Below are 6807 nucleotides of genomic sequence, written 5' to 3' on the forward strand. Positions count from 1 at the left end.
ATGTGAGTGAAATTATATACTTGTATATCCTCTCTATAAATGTATTTGTTTTATTTAAGATAATTTATTATTTATAATTTTCTTTAGACCAGTAATGCACTCCAGAATCTGACAGATTGATTAGCTGTAGGCTCTAGAACAGTCATCTGAAACGTTTTCATACAGTGTAATGTCTGAATTTCATAAATAGTCTTGCATTTACTAACACAGACTATATCTGAAGTGTTTGGAAGTAATTAACATTATCTCCTGTAGAAAAACTTCGTAAGAACAATGTTTAGTGGCTCAATGTATTACAACAGTGTTTTTAAAAGTCTAAACACTTTATTGATATAGTGTACATCCCAGCACATGTGGTCAGAACACAAACAAGTCGCACCGATGCTCCACCTCTTTGCCCTTATTTGGTCACCCTCTGTCGGTGCGATGTCGCGCGAACAAAATGGCGAAGGTTGGCCACGCCTACTTGTAGCCTCATTTGCGATCGTCAGAAACTATGGGTGACGTCACAGATACTATGTCCATATCTTTTACAGTCTATGGTTAATCCGCACCTGTTAATCAGTTCGGTGGGTGGGGAAAACCACACTCCTATATCATGGTGCGGTGTAACTCAAAGTCACTGGGATTTGGATCCTATTTTAATGTCAGGAAATACAAAAAAGACTTGTGTTTCTATCACTCCAGTATGACAATGGACACGCTAAACCACACAGTTACCTACTACCAAAAGTTGATTTTTGCATCATAGATGCCCTTTAAAACTGAGTTTAAATTGACTGTCAGTTGTTTGTTGTCCAGTTTTGACGACATTATTCACAATATTGTAAAATATACTTATTTTTTGAAATCTTTATCATATATCTTTATTCCTGTTCAGGCTGTATGAGTAAATGTGAGTCACCATTTGATAGCTAATGCTAATGACTGTATGGTGTTCATTACTGCAGCGCATCTGTCTATAGGTTATCAGCTGATGACGAGTTGAGGTGAAAGCACAAATAAACCTGCAGAGACTCACAGTGAGACTCACAGATAGCGGACATGACAGAGCGCAGGACGCAAACACACTTCAGCTATTTATCAAAAACCTCTGGTTTCCATGGTTTCCTGTCTCAGCCCCTCCACTATTGAGTTTAAAGAGAGAGATTTCCTTACTTCACTTTTAGAGCTCAAATTATATATGCAAAATCTCTCTGACCAAGCATATACACTGTTGTCTTCTGTTGGAATTTTATTCCATTGTTGTTGCATTTTTTTTATTTTATTTTTTTTCCATTTTTCATTCTTTCTTCTGTCTTCATATTTTCTTTCGTTGTTTTTCTTTGTTCTTCCATCTTTCTTTTCCAATTCCTTTCTTATTACTTATGTTTTTTTCTTCTTTTTTCTTTTCTTTTCTTTTTTTGGTCTTCTTTCTTTCTTTTTCTTTCTTTCTTTCTTTCATTTTTTTCTTTCTTTTTTCTTTCTTTCTTTCTTTCTTTTTTTCTTGTTTTTTCTCTTTCTTACATTTAGTTTTTATCTTCAATTTTTTTTCTTTTTTGTTCTACCACCTTTCTTTCATTCTTCTATCTTTGTTCCTTCTTTCTTTCATTGTTTCTTCTTTGTTCTTTTTCTTTTTTGTTCTACCATCTTTCTTTCCTTCTTCCTTTCTTTTGTTTTTTCTTTATTTCTTACATTTTGTTTTTCGTTCTTGCCTTTTTTCTTCCATTTTTTTTCCATTTTTTTTGTTCTACATCCTTCTTTGATTCTTCTGTCTTTTTTCTTTTGTTGTTTTTCTTTGTTCTTCTGTCTTTTTCAATCCTTTTCTTATTTCTTTCTTTTCTTTTTGTTCCATTTCTCTTTTTTCTCCTGTCTTTTTCTTACTTTAATTGTTTTTCTTTCTTTCTTTATCTTTCTTTTCTTTCTTTCATTCTTTCTTTCTTGTTTTTGTCATATGTTTTTTTTTTAGTTCTTCCATTTTTTTCTTCTTTAATTTACTTCCTTTTTTGTTCTACATCTTTCATTCTTTCTTTTGTCTTTCTTCTTTCTTTTGTTGTTTTTCTTTTTGTTCTGCCATCTTTTCCAATTCCTTTCTCCCTTCTTGTGTTTTTTCTTTTTCATTCTTATATTTATTTTTTTCTTTATTTCTTATATTCTTTCTTTGTTCTTCCATTTTTCTTTTCAATTATTTTTTTTCTTTTTTCTTATTTTTTTCTTAAATTTTTCTTTTTTCTTCTGTCTTATATTTTTTCTTTTTGTTCTACCATCTTTCTTTCTCTCTTTCTTACTTGTTTTTTCTCTTTCTTACATTTTGTTTTGTTCTTGCCCCTTTTCTTCCATTTTTTTTCTTTTTTGTGCTACCATCTTTCATTCTTCTGTCTTCTTTCTTTCATTGTTTCTTTCTTTGTTCTTCTATCTTTTTTCAAACTGTTTATTCTATTTGTATAAAATTTTTTCTTATTATTTTCTTTTTCATTCTTCCATTTCTCTTTATTTCTTCTTCTTTCTTTCTTTCTTTCTTTCTTTCTTTCTTTCTTTCTTTCTTTCTTTCTTTCTTTATTTATTTCTTCTTTCTTTCTTTCTTTCTTTCTTTCTTTCTTTCTTTCTTTCTTTCTTTCTTTCTTTCTTTCTTGTTTTTTTTCATAAGTTTTTTTTTTGTTTTTCCATTTCTCTTTTTTCTTACATTTTTCTTTTTTGTTCTACCATTTTTCATTCTTTCCTCTGTCTTTTTTCTTTCTTTCTTTCTTTTTTCTTTCTGGTATTTTTCTGTCATACATTTTTTGTTTTATTCTCTTACATTTTTTTTCTTTTTTGTTCTTCCATTTTTCATTCTTTCTTCTTAATTTTTCCCCTTTCTTCCATCTATCCTTTTTTCTTTCTTATGATCTTCTGCCTTTTTCAGTAGGTTTGTCTTGGTTGATAAGGACAACAGATCATTATGGGTGTCATAATTGCTCTTTCTCACACACACACGCGCACACACACACTGCGCACCATAGGATCCCAATTTCCAGCAGCACCCCAGTGGTTTGTGAATTTCTTAATTACACTGTGGGTCGTGGCGCTCGCACACATGCAGCCGCTCAAACGGTGCTCTGTCAGCAAAGGTAACCTCAGCGCTGATCAATACTGAGTCGCTAATTAAACCTCTCTCGCGCCAGCCTCTAGCATTAGCTTAAGGAAGCGCTTCATTGAACCGAACGAAGAGCGCGAGTCTCCAACATTACTGAGTCAACGGGGGTCATGAGCACAAATCCTCAGAGGTGAAGGTGCTGTTCTCAGATCAGTTTCATACTCAGCAGCAGAACAACAGCTGCTTCTGTAGATTCAGAATCAGTTTTTCGTCATTACACTAGGACTAAAATGGCATCTTAATTTCAAGTGACAAAAATAATGTTTTGGTTGACAAGCATGTATGAAATTATGTATGAGATTTTTTTTTTTATATTGGTATGTTTAGTTTCAAGTTTTTAAATATGTTTTATCTGTGTTATATTGATTAGGAAGCTGTAAAATTACACAAAATATATAAAAGTTAAATTGGTTTATATTATTATTGTGTGTGTATATATATACAGTGACACAAAAAGTGTTTGCCCCTTATTGATTTCTTGTTTTGTTGCATGTTTGTTACAATTTAATGTTTCATCATCAAACCAATGTAAATATTAGTCAAAGATAACAACTAAACACGTCATGCACTTTTGAAATGATTTTAATTTGATTATTTAGGGGAAAAACCTTAAACTACATAGCCCTGACAAATTGCAATGAGTCTGTTACAGAGCTGTGGAGCAATATTTCCCACTCATCCTAGCAGAGTTGTTGTAATTCAGCAACATATTTCAGGTTTTTGAGCATGAACAGAAGATCATGCCACAACATCTCAGTTGGATTCAGGTCAGGACTTTGACTAGGCCACTCTAAAGTCTTCATTTTGTTTTTCTTCAGCCATTTAGTAGTGGACTTGCTTGTGTGCTTTGGATCATTATCCTGCTGCAGAACCCAGGTTTGCTTCAGCTTGAGGTCACTAACAGATGGCCGGACATTCTCCTTTATATTAAGGAGGAAAAAAATCTTGAAGTACATTAGCCCTGTGTGAAATAGTGGTTGTCTCTAAACATAATAACTGGTTGTGCCACCCTTAGCAGCAACAACTGCGATCAAGCGTTTTTTTGATAACTTGCAATGAGTCTGTTACAACGCTGTGGAGCAATTTGGCCCACTCATCTCATCTTAGCAGAGTTGTTGTAATTCAGCCACATATTTTCAGGTTTTCGAGCATGAATCACTTTTGTAAGATCATGACACAACATCTCAATTGGATTCAGGTTAGGATTTTGACTAGGCCACTCCAAAGTCTTGATTTTGTTTTTCTTCAGCCATTCAAAAGTGGACTTGCTGGTTGCTTTGGATCATTGTCCTGCTGCAGAACCCAAGTTTGCTTTCGACTCAAGGTCACTAACAAATGGCCGGACATTCTCCTTTAAATTGAGGAAAAAATCTTGAACTACATTAGCCCTGTGTGAAAAAGTGTTTGTCCCTATACAGAATAACTGGTTGTGCCACCCTTAGCAGCAACAACTGCAATCAAGCGTTTTTGATACCTTGCAATGAGTCTGTTACAACGCTGTGGGGAAATTTGGCCCACTCATCTTAGCAGAGTTGTTGTAATTCAGCCACATATTTCAGGTTTTCGAGCATGAACCACTTTTGTAAGATCATGCCACAACATCTCAATTGGATTCAGGTTAGGACTTTGACTAGGCCACTCCAAAGTCTTCATTTTGTTTTTCCTCAGCTATTCAGAAGTGGACTTGCTGGTGTGTTTTGGATCATTGTCCTGCTGCAGAACCCAAGTTTGCTTTCGACTTAAGGTCACTAACAAATGGCCGGACATTCTCCTTTAAGATATTTTGGCACAGCAGAATTCATGGTTTCATTTATCACAGCAAATAATTTTTTTATATATTTTTAATATTTGATTATTTTAAATATCGTAGATTAATGTCTGAATGTTTAATTTGTTTTTTATGATAAACTGATTTGTGTATATTAATTAAATGTGCAATAAACTAAATTTCTATAACACGTTGATTTGATTTTGCATGTATCAGTGCAAATATTTCTTGCAGGAAATTTTAGGACTAACTGGGTGAATATTTTTGTTCAAAAGACTTTTGTTTTGGGCAAAACTACAGGTTATCAGTGTAGTTCAGATGTGTGGGGTCAGTTTAGCTCTGCTGAATTTACTCTGTTTGCCTCTGCTGTGCTAGTGTGTGTTGAACGGCTGAAGCTGTGTTGGGTTGGTGTGCTTCAGTTGAGCTGCTTCAGCTGTTCAGCTTGGCTCAGTTAAGGCTAAATATGTCAAAGTGCTATAATAATTAGTAGCTTCATTACTGTCCGTGCGCTTGAATCAGGGTGTCGTTCTAGTACGGTGTAAATGAGCTGGGTGCTGATGAACCGGCCTTAATTAGACACACACACGCACACAAATACAGCGCGAGTCACAGCTACAAAATGCTTTAATTAGCATGATAATGATCTGTCATTTAGAAACCCAACCCTCTTAACGCACACACAGCACTGGTATGCTCTTAATGTGTGTGTGTCTGTTTGGGAGTGTGTTGAAGTCTTCTTGCCCTCACATGCTGTGCACTGGTTTTGGTTTTGCAGGCTCTCGTCTTCGTCCTGTGCGTTCTCCATCTGTGAGTCATTCTTAAGAGCGTTCAGTCATCTCCAGCACGGCCCAAAGCGCTGTCTGCAGATGAGAGAGGAGAGAGAGAGAGATGAGAGGAAGCAATGAGACGGAAGAAAGAACGGCAGAATGAAAATTTGAAGACTTGAGCTGTTCTCTTGCTCAAATTTGATTGGCTGATTGGTAAGTCTGTTTATTAGTCACTTATGAGCCTTTCTGAAGGTTATATCATGCTGGTGTGTGACCAGTGAGTGATTGAATGATTTGTTCATTCAACCATTCAGAAGCACTGATTCATTCAGAACTGAACAAGTGAGCCTTTATGAGCGAGTCATTAAACTTTTCACTTAAAGTATTAAAAAAGATTCATTAAGAAACGAATGAAGTAATTGAATTATTCACTCAGTTTGTTCAAATGTACTGATTCTTTCTGAATAATTGGATCTTTTTGAGTGAGTCATTGTACTGTTCACTCAATAAATTAATTAAAACAGATTAATTAAGAAACAAATGAAGTAATTGAATTATTTACTCAATTTGACAAGTGAGTCTTCTCGAGTGATTCATTCCCTTTTTCATTCAACCTGTTTGTTTAAACATATGAGAATGAGCCATTAAATCAATCGTTTAACCGATTCATTCAAACACACTTAATAAAAAAAAAATAATAATAATAAAAAAGAATCTTAATTAGGGAGTCATTGAATGATTCATTACTACTGATTTATTCACAACTGAACAAGTGTGTCTTTATGAGTGAATCATTAAACTAACCCTAACCCTAACTCAAAGAATAAAAAAGATTGATTAAAAAATTAACAAAGTAATTGAATTATTCACTCAATTTGTTCAATTGTACTGATTCTTTCTGAAACTGAATGAGTGAGTCTTTATAAGCGATTCATTGCTTTTTTCATTCAATCAATTTGTTTAAACACATGAGAATGAGTCATTAAATCAATTGTTCAACTGATTCATTCAAACACACATTGATTCAGGAATTTAAAAAAAAAGAATCTAAATGAGTGAGTCATTAAATAATTCATTACCACTGATTCATTACAACTGAACGAGTCTTTATGTGTGAATCACTGGACTATTCACTTAATCATTTTTTTGAAACTGATTCA

General features: G+C 34.0%; 1 long non-coding RNA gene across 2 annotated transcripts in view; it reads left to right on the top strand.

Annotated features, from left to right (window-relative positions):
* The window catches only part of LOC130216071 (uncharacterized), a 101374-nt gene extending 95372 nt beyond the window's left edge, over nt 1-6002 (top strand). For both annotated transcript variants that reach the window (XR_008835763.1, XR_008835762.1), the window contains exon 3: nt 5656-6002. This is a non-coding gene — a long non-coding RNA (uncharacterized LOC130216071). The remainder of the gene's footprint in view (nt 1-5655) is intronic.
* The last annotated feature ends 805 nt before the right edge of the window (nt 6003-6807 follow it).

This window comes from Danio aesculapii, chromosome 22 (assembly GCF_903798145.1).
Source record: "Danio aesculapii chromosome 22, fDanAes4.1, whole genome shotgun sequence".
Taxonomy (NCBI): domain Eukaryota; kingdom Metazoa; phylum Chordata; class Actinopteri; order Cypriniformes; family Danionidae; genus Danio; species Danio aesculapii.